At 35.7% G+C, this 13,986-nt stretch overlaps 1 long non-coding RNA gene across 1 annotated transcript in view; it reads right to left on the bottom strand.

Moving 5' to 3' along the window:
- Positions 1-9,099: 9,099 nt before the first annotated feature.
- LOC129510513 (uncharacterized) overlaps positions 9,100-13,986 on the bottom strand; it is a 64,543-nt gene continuing 59,656 nt past the window's right edge. The window contains exons 3-4 of the long non-coding RNA XR_008664610.1: positions 12,202-12,398; positions 9,100-9,224 (exon numbers count right to left, since the gene is read on the bottom strand). This is a non-coding gene — a long non-coding RNA (uncharacterized LOC129510513). The remainder of the gene's footprint in view (positions 9,225-12,201; positions 12,399-13,986) is intronic.

Here is a 13,986-nt window from a genome sequence, read left to right as displayed (position 1 = left end):
TTAAAAAGGGTGTTGCCTGTGTTCTCCTCTAGGATTTTGATAGAATCTTGTCTCACATTTAGATCTTTCATCCATTTTGAGTTTATCTTTGTGTATGGTGCAAGAGAGTGGTCTAGTTTCATTCTTCTGCATGTGGATGTCCAATTTTCCCAGCACCATTTATTGAAGAGACTGTCTTTCTTCCAGTGGATAGTCTTTCCTCCTTTATCGAATATTAGTTTTTTTTAATTAATTTTTATTGGTGTTCAATTTACCAACATACAGAATAACACCCAGTGCTCATCCCGTCAAGTGTCCGCCTCAGTGCCCGTCACCCATTCACCCCCACCCCCCGCCCTCCTCCCCCTCCACCACCCCTAGTTCATTTCCCAGAGTTAGAAGTCTTTATGTTCTGTCTCCCTTTCTGATATTTCTCACACATTTCTTCTCCCTTCCCTTATATTCCCTTTCACTATTATTCATATTCCCCAAATGAATGAGAACATACACTGTTTGTCCTTCTCCGGTTACTGTGGCCAAGTTCAAAAAGGGTGTTGCCTGAGTTCTCCTCTAGGATTTTGATGGAATCTTGTCTCACATTTAGATCTTTCATCCATTTTGAGTTTATCTTTGTGTCTGGGGCAAGAGAGTGGTCTAGTTTCATTCTTCTGCATGTGGATGTCCAATTTTCCCAGCACCATTTATTGAAGAGACTGTCTTTCTTCCAGTGGATCGTCTTTCCTCCTTTATCGAATATTAGTTGACCATAAAGTTCAGGGTCCACTTCTGGGTTCTCTATTCTGTTCCATTGATCTATGTGTCTGTTTTTGTGCCAGTACCACACTGTCTTGATGACCACAGCTTTGTAGTACAACCTGAAATCTGGCATTGTGATGCCCCCAGATATGGTTTTCTATTTTAAAATTCCCCTGGCTATTTGGGGTCTTTTCTGACTCCACACAAATCTTAAAATAATTTGTTTTAACTCTCTGAAGAAAGTCCATGGTATTTTGATAGGGATTGCATTAAACGTGTAAATTGCCCTGGGTAACATTGACATTTTCACAATATTAATTCTGCCAATCCATGAGCATGGAATATTTTTCCATCTCTTTGTGTCTTCCTCAATTTCTTTCAGAAGTGTTCTATAGTTTTTAGGGTATAAATCCTTTACCTCTTTGGTTAGATTTATTCCTAGGTATCTTATGCTTTTGGGTGCAATTGTAAATGGGATTGACTCCTTAATTTCTCTTTCTTCAGTCTCATTGTTAGTGTATAGAAATGCCATTGATTTCTGGGCATTGATTTTGTATCCTGCCACGCTACCAAATTGCTGTATGAGTTCTAGCAATCTTGGGGTGGAGGCTTTTGGGTTTTCTATGTAGAGTATCATGTCATCGGCGAAGAGGGAGAGTTTGACTTCTTCTTTGTAAGTGGCAGTTTATTTATTAGTGGTAACAAATTACAAAATCATGTCCTTGTTACCTGATCATTGTCTTTTTGTTTTCTGTCTGCATCACCTAAAATTGAATGCAGCTTAACCTCTGTAGTAGTATAAGCTCACTGCAAGTGGTCTGATACTTAAGAAAGTTTTTGTATGAACATTTTACTACATTTATATGAATTCCACTTGCATAAAGAGTATCACTCTTGTGTCAGACAATTGGGGCTTGAATCCTGATCCGAACACCACTAGCCTTGTTATCCTGAACATGATACAATAAAATGGTAATAGCACCAATTCATAAATTTGTTGAGTAAATAAAAGAAATAAAGCACAATGCTTGGCACGTAGGACTTAAATATTAACTGCTACTTTTTTGGCCAAAGATAGAAAAATCTATTAACAAATAAAATGTTTTACATATAAATGTGTTGGTGTATTTATTTTGTCCATTTATTTCACATATATGTGCTATATTCATATTCATATATATGATGTGTCTTAAACTGAAAACTACCATAAGGCAGAGATGAATCTTGAACTCTCCCTATAAACCATCTAATATAAAATCTCAAAAATTAATTTTGAACCAATGTTTTTTTTTCAAGTTTTTATCTAAATTCCAGGTAGTTAACATAAAGTGTCTTGTTAGTGTCAAGTGTAGAATTTAGCTATTCATTGCTTAGATACAACATCCAGTGCTCATCACACAAATGCCCTCTTTAATGCCCATCACCCATTTAGCTCCCCCCTCCCCTCCAGCAACCCTCAGTTTGTTCTCTATAGTTGAGAGTATGTTTTCTGGTTGAGCATACCAATAGCTTTTATATGGTTAGAATGAATACACAAAGCTCACTTTTTTCCCTAATAAATTATAATTATACTCTAAGAGAAAGCTTATGTGACTTTCTGTAAAAGAAAACCCTCTGAATACCTTTCCAAGGAAGATATATTACCTAAAAATGCTATGATACTCAACCTGTATTTATCACCACCCAGGACTATTAAAGCTCCACATTCAGGGTGCCAAGGTGGTACAGTCCATTAAGTGTCTGCCTTGGGTTCATTTTATGATCCTGGGGTCCTGGGATTGAACCCTACATCTGCATCTCTGCTCAGTGGGGAGCCTACTTATCCTCTCCCTCTGCCCCACTGGTCATGCTCTCTCTTGCTTGCTCTCAAATTCTTTTTATGCAAAAATATTTTAAAATATTTACCTATTTATTTACTGAATTCAAGGTTAAGGAAAGTTCTCATAAAAGCAGGATAGAAAAAGCAAAATAATGGCTTGAGCACACTTAAGATTTTCATAATATAGTGCCATGAAAACTGGTGTAGAATTTAAAAATTCTGGCAGACAGCCAAAGAGTTTGCAATAGCAGTGAGTTTTAATTAAAACGTTAGATTGGCAGTGTTCGGGAATGTGTTTACCTTTTAAGTGAAATATATTACTTATTGTTTGGAATTCATTAATTCTTAAAAACAAATCTCACAAAATTTATTACATATAATTGAATTCCAATACAGAATAACCTTGAGAAAATTTATTTTGGAAATCAAGGAAACCAAGATTTTATTTAAAGCTATCATAAAACTTGGTAGTTTTATTTTGTTTCATTTATTATTTTCTTTTATTAAAATATCAAGGTCACTTTCCCTTCACCCAGTTTGGTAAGAAGTCCAGTATCAATCACCATTGAATTCTTTCTTCAATGGCATGAACTTATATGTGCCTCAAGAGCATGAGAACTGGCCTGGTTCTTAGTTCAACATGGTAACCATCATTGATATACCTCCTTTTACAAAATACTGCTGAAATGGCCCTCTATCCACATTTTTCCTGGCAGTCAGTTATAATTCTCCCCAGTAACCCTGTTTTCTGATTGTAGGTTTGTCACAATAGGGCGTTGATTCAGTCTGCAAGGCAAGAAGCTTAGTGTAAAAGGGTTGTCATCCCCTACCCAGAGTATTGTGTGTATGAACAGAAATCAGGGGGGAAAAATCACTGTTTTGTGAAACATTTTACTTGGTACAGTAGTCCGGAAAGGCTTGAGAAAGTTCACTTTTCCTACCTTTGGTATTGAACCACTCTCTTCTTAAAACACCTAACTGGGGGGTTGTTTTGTGGGGCTTTCATGGTACAAAGAAGTTTTTAATCCTCCTACCATGCCTTCTGACCAGTTGCTTTGGAATGCTTTGAAGAATGAGTATTCTTGGAAAGGAAAGCAGGAAGATAAAATCACCCTGAGGGTTTTTGTGTTTGTTTTGTATTTTGTTTTGAATCTGATATATCAGAGTGAGAAAAAAATAAGATCACAATAAAATATCTTACAACACAGATATGATCATGCTCATATTGCAAAGAATAGTTTTGGAAAAAAACGTCTTTTTTTACACCTGAAATAAATTACTCATCACTAAAAAACTGGAATAAAATGGAATTAGGGCCCAGATACTAATTTTGTTACAGTGTTGCCTCTGTTGATTGGTTCTACTGCTTCTGAAGCACTTTTGATTGAAATTTGAAGTGGAGCATATATTGTAAATATAAAACAAGTATTGATACCAAATAAAATATACTTTAATACATGGATATGTCCATAGTTTAGGCTATTTCTATAAAAAAAATTTGTCTAATATGAAAGTCATTTTGATATATAGGTCTTGAGTTTTACTTCTGTTTATGAGTCAGGAACTATTGATACTGAGTGTTTACAAATGGGAACAGCTAAAAGCTAGACTACCACCTACCATATTGGTAGTTGGTGGTGCAAATGACAGACTGAAAAACATTAAGCAAAAATGGAAGAACAAATTAAAAGGCTATGCCAATAAATGGATAATTTCTCTGACATTCTCTTGCATTTCATGCATGAGCTCAGTGCAGTGAATAGATTAACACGTTTAGTTTTCAATTCAGTAGGTGAGGTTTGTTATGGAAGTTGAGCAATACAGATAGTAGGCAATTATTCATGCTGCATCAGAAAGCCACTATGGACACCCTATTAAAATACAACTGTTGATTAGTAATCATGGTTTCTGGAAAAAAAAAAAAAAAAAACCTTGCCAGAAAAATGAAATCCCTGATGGGTTCAAATGCTTGCTAATTCGTCAAATTAAGGCAAGGTTAAGATGTCAGTGTCATTAACTGTGAGATTGAATGACCTGGGTCCTCATTTTCCCCTCTACAGTCTGCTAATTTAAACCAGTGCTTTTATTATGGTTATATTATTATTATCATCATCAATGTACCTTTCTAGCATATCACCACTCTTGTGTAGCCTTACAGTAACTATGGTGTTTCTTCTTTTTAACAAAGTGACCCTCGTCTCTTCCTCGTTAAAGCATTCATTTGATTGGATTTTGCTTTTAAAGAAGTTTGTAAAGTCCTAGTACGTGACTGCAATTTGATAACAATCAACTCATAGTGTAACAAGAAATTTCATTGTTAATAATTCCTTAACGGGAGCTCAATATGAGGTGAATGCCGTCAAAGTTGTTCCCCATAGATCATCTCTAGCTTATAACATGCTAAGATATTATAGATGGAATTGTGTGCCCTTTCTCACCCTCTAATTCATATGTTGAAGCTCTAACCTCTAATGAGATTAGATTTGGAGACTGAACTTTTATGGAAGCAATTGAGATTAAGTAAAGTCATAAAAGTGGGACCCTAATCCAATAGGACTGGTATCATATAAGAAAAGATAGAGGACACCAGGAGTACACATACCCCAAGAAAAAGGCCACATGCAGACACAGGAAGAAGGTGGCCATCTACAATTAAGAAGAGCCTGCAGGGGATCCCTGGGTGGCGCAGCGGTTTGGCGCCTGCCTTTGGCCCAGGGCGCGATCCTGGAGACCCGGGATCGAGTCCCACATCGGGCTCCCGGTGCATGGAGCCTGCTTCTCCCTCTGCCTGTGTCTCTGCGCCTCTCTCTCTCTCTCTCTCTCTCTCTGACTATCATAAATAAATAAAAATTTAAAAAAAATTAAAAAAAAAAAGAGGAAAAATATTTAAAAAAAAAAAAAAAAAAAAGAAGAGCCTGCAGGAGAAGCAAAAACCACCCAATACCTTGACCTTGGACTTAAAGCCCCCAGAACTATGAGAAAATATATTTCTGCTGTTTAAACTACCCCTTCTGTGGGATTTCATTATGACAGCCTTAGCAGACTATTAATACACAAGGTAAGGATCAGTGTGACTATTTGAAAGAAAAGGGAATTGTCCGTCAAGGCGCAATCTGGAACATTCCCCATGAGTGCTTGTTATGGGAATCGGCCCTGGCTTGATCAATCAAAGGCTTTTCTGATTTCATAGCCTGGGTTGACCCACTATATTTACAAATGCTAAGAGCTGAAAGTTACTCTAATTTAATTCCAAGCACTCTTGAGGTGTACGGAACTTGAGATAAGGGAGTAAATACGTGAGCTTTGTTCTTGCCTTTAAAATAATGTGGTGTTTGATTTTACTTTTCTGGCTCTTCCAAGTCAGACAAGTTCAGGGTTCTTGTGTATTTTGAAAGGATTTCAATTATTTCACTCAAGCCTTCAGTGCACTAATATCTAGTAGCCATCCAATATGTTCCTGGGAGTATTCTATTATTATGGATGCAACAAATAAGACATAAACCTATCCTAAAGAGCTCCAAGTGCATTGCCCTATGGGTGGAATAAGCACAAGAACAAATAATTGAAATGTTCTCAGCAGTGCAACTATCAGTGTGCTGCATGATCTCTAACCTGCAAGCTCGTACTGGTCTGCTATCTGATTAGTACAAAATGTGAGAGGAAGCATTTAGAAATTTCTACAGTGATTTGGTAGAAGTGCAAAATCTAACCTTTTTTGTATATGTATATTTACAGAATTATTGGTCTGGTCTGTGACCAACAGGGAATTAAACAAGCAAACAGACATACCAACAACAACAACAAAAAATCTTCTGTTACCAAAGGTAGGTTGAGAAGTTCTGTTCTATGCAATACCTGCCTTTTCTTCACCTTGAGGAGGGAAGATGGAAAATAAATTCAAATAAGTGAGCTTTTTATGGACAGTTGCCTACATACTTTTATTGTATTTACTTCCACTTAGGTCAAGAGGAAATGAAATTAATACTATATTTGGGATCAGCTACTTAGTGTATTTTATTTTAAAGTAAAAAAAAAAAAAAGAAAAGAAGGATTCTAAGACAACTTTATACAGATTGAGTCATTTTGCTATTTACATTAGTAATCTTTTGTCTCAGTCAGAAAAATAAAGCAATTGAGCTTAGATAGTAATTAGACACCTGCTCCTTTGGCTTAGTTTTACAAAGATTTAAAATAATTATCCAGGAGTCTCTGCTTCTTATATTACAGTTGAACAGGGAGATGGGCGCATCAGGAACTGGATCTGCTTTGAAGGCTGGAGCAAGGTGACAGCTTTGGGATACAATTTTTCATTTAATTTTTTTCAGATAAGGTCCAGGCCATTTTTTCTGGCTTTCCCAAAATGAGAAAGTTGGGATTCATGTGCCTTATCTTGGCCTAGGAAAATTCACTAACATCACACTGACCATCACTCACATGACTCCTGAGGAAGAGAATGTCTGGATCATAAGAATATCCTGTTTGCAACCAGGGGAGATGGTGCCTGGATACCGGGTCTATGTCATTATTGCTTTCTTCAACATTAAGTGATTTGATGGAAAAGAAATCACAGTGCAAAATTACAAGTGGAATTGGAAAGGTTTGGATGAACTGGTCCAAAAAATATTTGGCAACCAATACAGAAAGGCAACGCAAAGTTAGAAATTGCTATGAACCATCTTGGTGTCACAGAGAAAGAAGTAATTAACCTATATAAGTAGAACAAAGTTCAAGAGATTTAACATTATGCTTTTGGTAAGCTTCCATAAAAAATTAACACAATGAATATATATATATATATATATATATATATATATATATATATATATATGAACCAATCCCACAGATATCCAATTACTAATAAACCTTTAATCCTCCTCAAATTTTACAGGAAATTCTGCTTGAATTTAAAGTGCTTTTCCATGCAGAATTTCTATTCCACTTACTCTGATCTAGAAAAGCAATTGATTTTTGCCAGTTATATTAAAAAAAAAAAAAAAAACTGGTATACCACCTTTCCATGTAGTGCAATCAGCTTTCCTCTTTTATTTTCTCTTTCTACAAAGGAGAACGTGTTTTATTTTCCTTTTCTTTTGGCAAAATCAGGATAGAGTATAATTGCAACTCCCTGCATGTGCCTAAAATGAAGTCTTTATGGAGGATTCTTTCCCATTAGAAATTAATCATTTTCTAGGACCTATTCTTCTTTTCTAAGTTTTCCCTTTCGACAGAAGAGCTTATAAATCCCAATTTAAATTTAGGATGTAATTGGTTTCTTTACTAGCTTGTATAGGCTTTTTGGTACAATTGCAGGTATTTTTCCAGGCAAATAGCCTTTTTTTTAAATGCCAAGATTCATTTGACTTTGAAATGTCAGAATGCTTGAGCGAGACCTTGGCATTAGTAATGTGGATATATGAATAGTTTCTTCAAGAAAAACACTATCAATTATGTTGCTATTTTTATGTTTAATTGAAAAAAAATTATCTTAGATATGACCTAAATCCTGAAGAAATTGAATGTCATTGTGTAATATGGATGAGAAAGTTTATCAAAGTTATAATATTTTAATTTCTATAAATCACATGCAAAATCCTGGAAGTAAAAGATGACTATAATTAAATATTATAATGTCTCTTTTCCTTTTACTCACTTATTGTAACACATGAAGGAAGAGAGAGTATGGAGAAGTAGCATGCTAAGTGGCAATTAATGAATACAGTTCTCCCATTTGGGAGGAATTGTGAAAATTGAAGTATTAGGACCCAATTCAGCACCTTGGGTCTATCATTTGTTGTATTCTGAAACCTGGAAGCTTGCTTACATCCTCTGACTCTCAAACTGGAACTAATAAATCTACCAGTATTGTTATGAAATTTAAATGAAAGGAAACGTGAGCACGTGCATTGTAAAGTGGAAGATTCTACGTAAATGTAGGTTGTATTTGGGTTTTTGATATTTACGTCTACTCCTCCTCCATGTAAGACTTGAAGCATTTAATTATATTCTGACCTAGGGGGAAAACTGCATATTTCATTTTTAAATTATTGACAATATGGACTACATATGTGTGAGAGAAATTAAATTGCCACTTGGATGTCTTTATTTACACTTATCTCTGAAATAATAGATGTCTTCCTTTGTCATTTTTTTCCCTTGTGAACCGGAATATATGTATTTTCCATGGATTAAGTGCCTTCTTGAACATATTGATATTTTTAGCCTTTACTACCGATATATTGCATTTTTCCCCCAGACACTGTAGTCAGAGGCAGAGATTCAGGACCTAAAGGACCTGAGAGGTCAAAGATACCGGTAGGTCTCCAAATCTAATGGAAGGCATATTTAGTATGGTGTCCTTCCTCCCAGCAAGTTGGCATTTGTTGGCACCTAGGGCAGTCTAGAAAAGACAAACATTTGTCTGGTTGCTGAGAACTGGGGGGATTTCATTGCCTCGTTTAGCAGAAGGACTGTCCAGACAAATCACAATCTTTTCAAAGAAGTGCATTTGACCTGAGATTATATATGTCACAGAAACATTTTCTCACCTAATGTAACACAGCGGGAGCCCAAATTCTGGTTTCCCTCTTCTGCTGAGCTTTATCAGTTCTATGATTTCCATGACTTACAGCATACCGGTCTTGAATTCTCCATTTCTCCCCATCTCAGACTGCTGGAATAAAGATTAACGTTATGCTTTGGAGGGCCACAACTTATGGTAATGCTTCTTAGATGTGTACGTGTGGTTTAGGGTGGGAATTCATTTGTGTATTTATTGGAGACGGCCTTAATAAAAAATCTGTAGGCCAAAAACATGTGAATGGTTCTGAATTGTTTAAAAATAATTACCAGCAAATAAATGGGAATTTGCATCTATTGACTACTCCAGCTGACAAAGCTTCCTCCTATTTCAGCAATTTTTCACTTGCTTCCTTGTGCCTACTATGTCCTCCTATCCCCCTCTTCATCTCCCACCACGCCTGGTCCATCCTGCCTTCTGCATGTCTTCCTCACACCCATCCCCAACCACTCTCCCATGTCCACCCCTAGACCCAGAAATGGCTGATTTCCTCTTTACACTTGGTAATCTGCTTAAAGCTTTCCCTGACCCCTCATCTTCACTCATTTTCTCTGTGATACAAAAGCAGTTAAATTAGTCCAAAAGTGTACACTACTAGTTATATGTTTACAGAAAGTAGCCTTCATTAACGCAGAGGTATATCTGTCTTATGTACTATTGAATTGTCAATATGTAGAAGAGAGTTTAGCACATAATGATTTTCAGTATATATTGTTATTGACTAATTAAATGAATTCAAGTTCTTTTGACTCTAAGAAAAATGTCAGATTTCCCCCAAAAGCAGGAGGATGGATAACTAAGAAGTCATTCCTCTCAGCATTACATTGGAGTTGATTTATTTGGAATATTTAATCTCTAGAACTTAAATCATGCTAAAAAGAAAGATTATGGTATATTTCATAAAGCAAAGCTAGATCAACTTATAGTTCCATTATTTATAAGCAATGTGGCCTTCGAAAATGCACCTATATAGACCTCAGGTTTTTTTCCATCTGCATATTGGGAAGAATATTTTCATTAATAATATTTATGAGACTTTATGTATGAATATACCTTTCTTGTCCTGATCTCACTCAAAACTCAAGATTCTTAGGTCCAACTACCTTTTTGAAATTTCCACCTGGATATCTAATTGACATCTCAAAACAGCATTTCCAAAGCTCAAATCAGTGATTTCCTCACTTAGCTTTCTCTATAATCGTCCCCACCTCAGTATATGGCAACTCCATTTCACTATTTGCTTCACACCAAAACCTTAAAGTCACTGTTGAATAATTTATTTCAAATCTTTCAATCTACATATAAAATTGTCTTTGCTAAGTTTAGGATGTATCCAGAATTCAACTACTATTTGTCAACATCCTTTTCCCTGCTTGTACAGCTGTAGGTGCTTGCGGATCTTCACTACCTATCTGCACTACCCTCCATCAAACTCTTCCTTGCTCATTTCATTTCAACCATTAACTTTTCTCACCTTAGCTTGAACATGGTTAAACATCTCATACTTCAGGAGCTTTTTCCAGAACAATCTTCTCCAGATATCTATAGAGCTAACTCCCTCCTGTCTTCCTCTTATCTGCACAAATGTCACTTCATCAGAGAGATGTTTTTTTTTTTAATTTTTATTTATTTATGATAGTCACAGGGAGAGAGAGAGAGAGAGAGAGAGAGAGAGAGAGAGAGAGAGAGAAGCAGAGACATAGGCAGAGGGAGAAGCAGGCTCCATGCACCGGGAGCCCGACGTGGGATTCGATCCAGGGTCTCCAGGATCGCGCCCTGGGCCAAAGGCAGGCGCCAAACCGCTGCGCCACCCAGGGATCCCCATCAGAGAGATGTTTATGACTACCTGCAATGTACTGAAGGTGTCCCCCTAACTCATATGTTAAAGGCCTAATGTGACGATATTTGGAAGTAGGGCCTTTGGGAGGTCATTAAATCATGAAAGTGGAGTTTCCATGATGAGATTAGTGTCCTTATAAGAAGAATAAAGCTAACACTTTCTCTCTTTGCCGTGTGAGGACATAACCAGTAGATATCCATCTCCATGCCAGAAAAAGGTCCCTCACCAAGAACCAAATCTGTGGGCACTTTGTTCTTGGAATTCCTACTCCAGAACCATGAGAATGTTTGTTGTTTAAGCCACCCTCTCTATGGTAACTTTTTATAACACTTCAAGACAACTAAGATACTATCCTGTATAAAATAACACACTTCCTGTCATCAGTCTCTATCTCCGCTTTACTCTTTAATAAACTTATAATAGGCTGATCTATTCAATATGCTTTTATTATTTATTTGCTATCTATTTTCTTCCAATAGAATGTAATCTCCTTGAACTTAAAGATTGTTTAATTCACTGGTTAGGATAGTGACTGGCTCACAATAAGTACTCAATGGTTATTTTTTGAATGAATAAATGAATAAATAAGTTAATGATCATTTTTGTCACCTAGAAGGTTCACAGTAACAAATGAATTTATTATGATAATTACCTTCAAACTAAGGGATATCATGAGTTTCCATTTTAAAGATGTATCAAAGAATATCCTGGTTTATTTGTTAAAGAAAACTGATTTTCAAGTTAGGTTAACTATTTTCCTATAAAGGATATTTAGCATTTCACATATTTAGCATTCTCTTTGATGAAGCTGACTTGACCCACAGCTGATAACTATCTATGAGGAATATATGAACCATAATATGTGATTCCTCACGCCTAATCAAGTTCTTTCTATGTTTTTTCTCTGAGGTTAAATTTATAGTCAGCATTTCACAAGGAAGTAAATTAATAACATTATCATATATGAAACTTAAGTGGAATTCTTATATTTTTTCAGAAATATATACTGTAGGAAAAATTATATTTAATATTGAGATTTTTTGATACAGGTACTGTTCCACAAAATTCAAAATGAACTCTACCACCCCAATCCTAAGTATGCTACATCTCCTATATTTTCTTAAAGTCTCATTAAGAGATGTCAAAACATTATAATTTGATTTATCATGAAACTTACTGAGTATGGGCCAAATCTTTAATTCCAGTAACATCATAAAATAGCATTATTACCTCCTTTGCTACCTGTAGGTTGCAGAAGTTGTGTTAAGATTCACACAAATATATGTCATGGTCAGTTTCCTTTCTCTTTTCTTTTCTTCTTTTCTTTTCTTCTTTCTTTCTTTCTTTCTTCTTTCCTTCTTTTCTCTTAATGCATCTTTAATTAACGTGCTCTACATTGGTCAGAATTCCAATTCAAATGAAAACAACTAAAGAAAAGAGAGAACTTTCTTGGAATAGTGTATATCTGTAGATGGATCGCAGATCTTATTTCAAAAGTTAGAACTCTCTTAAGAAGGTGTCCACACAGAGGCACCTGGGTGGCTCAGTTGGTTAAGCATCTGCTTTCAGCTCAGGTCATGATCTCAAGGTCCTGGATTTGAGCCCCCCATGATCTGAAGGTCCTGGATTTGAGCTCAGGGGGATCCTGCTTCTCCCTCTCCCTCTGCCCCTTCCCCTGCTCATGCTCTCTCTGTCTCTCTCAAATAAATACAATCGTTTAAATATTTTTTAAAGGTGTTCACACATATCTACGTAAAGGACATCTAAATGAAATGAAAATAACATGATAAATCCATTTGGCAATTTGGTAAAATACCACTTGTTCTACCTGAGACACAATTTTACTTCCAAACATCATTTTGACAAACATAATTTTATGATTTGGCATAACATTCTAGGATTATAGGATACTTAAAGCCTAGATCTTATAGTTCTCACAAAACACTAACTCTATAAATGAGGAAAATGGTCTATGTTCTTAGAATTATTTAATCGCATTATTTATGACAGAAAACAGCTTTCTTGAATCTTAAAGTTGTTGATTTTCTAGTAGTTGTGTACTCCTATTGTCATGATCCTCCTCAGTGGTTTTATAATACCCTGCTCCGATTTCAAGTTGAATTTATTTATTTATTTATTTATTTATTTATTTTAAAGGTTTATTTGTATGATTGAGACAGAACATGAGCAGGGGGAGGGGCAGAGGGAGAGAGAGAGAGAAAATCTCATTCAGAACTTGATGCGGGTTTGATGCCATGACCTGGAGATCATGACCTGAGATGAAGCCAAGAGTCTGATATTTGACCAACTGAGCTACGCAGGTGCCCCAAGTTAATGTTTAAATTATTAATTTTTATGGACTTTTGTACGATAGGGACTGTTTTGTTCATTTCTTTATTCTAATTTCCACCAAGCATTATACCATGTCCGGATATAAAGTAGCACTCAGTGATTCTGGTTAAAGAACTGAAGAACTGAAAGAATAATGACAACTAATTTCTTTCTTTATAATTATAAATGCCTTTCTGTATGTAGAATCTTTCAGTTGATAAAAATAAAGATCATTTGTGTGAAGAAAGTTGTCACGTAAGGTACATTCAACGTAATAATCTCAAAGTAATTGTTTTGAGGACAATGATATTTGAAAATACGTATAAAGCTAAGCTGTAACGTTCAACATTCATGAATTTAATTTTGGCAATTCCTCTCTATGCAACACTATCTCTCCAAATCTATCTTTCCTATACATAAATACACTTTAGGGGATGAAATTAGTCTTCTACAATTAAAAAAAATATTCTATTAATGCAAATATGTACAAATTATTTTAGCATTTTTAGGTTCACGAGTACTGTTAGAAGCTGCCTGCCTTCTGAGTCCCCACTGCAACACCCAAAGAAGATCTCCTTTCATCCTTTTGACAATAGGAATGATTTTGTAAATACTCCTTAAATGTATTTCACAGGTCAGCAGTCTCACTCCAGTATAGATCTACATCTTAGATTAGATCATAAT

This window comes from Nyctereutes procyonoides, unplaced genomic scaffold, assembly GCF_905146905.1.
Source record: "Nyctereutes procyonoides isolate TBG_1078 unplaced genomic scaffold, NYPRO_anot_genome, whole genome shotgun sequence".
Lineage (NCBI taxonomy): Eukaryota > Metazoa > Chordata > Mammalia > Carnivora > Canidae > Nyctereutes > Nyctereutes procyonoides.
Note: the sequence above shows the minus strand (reverse complement) of the source record. Positions and strands in the feature narration are given on the sequence as shown.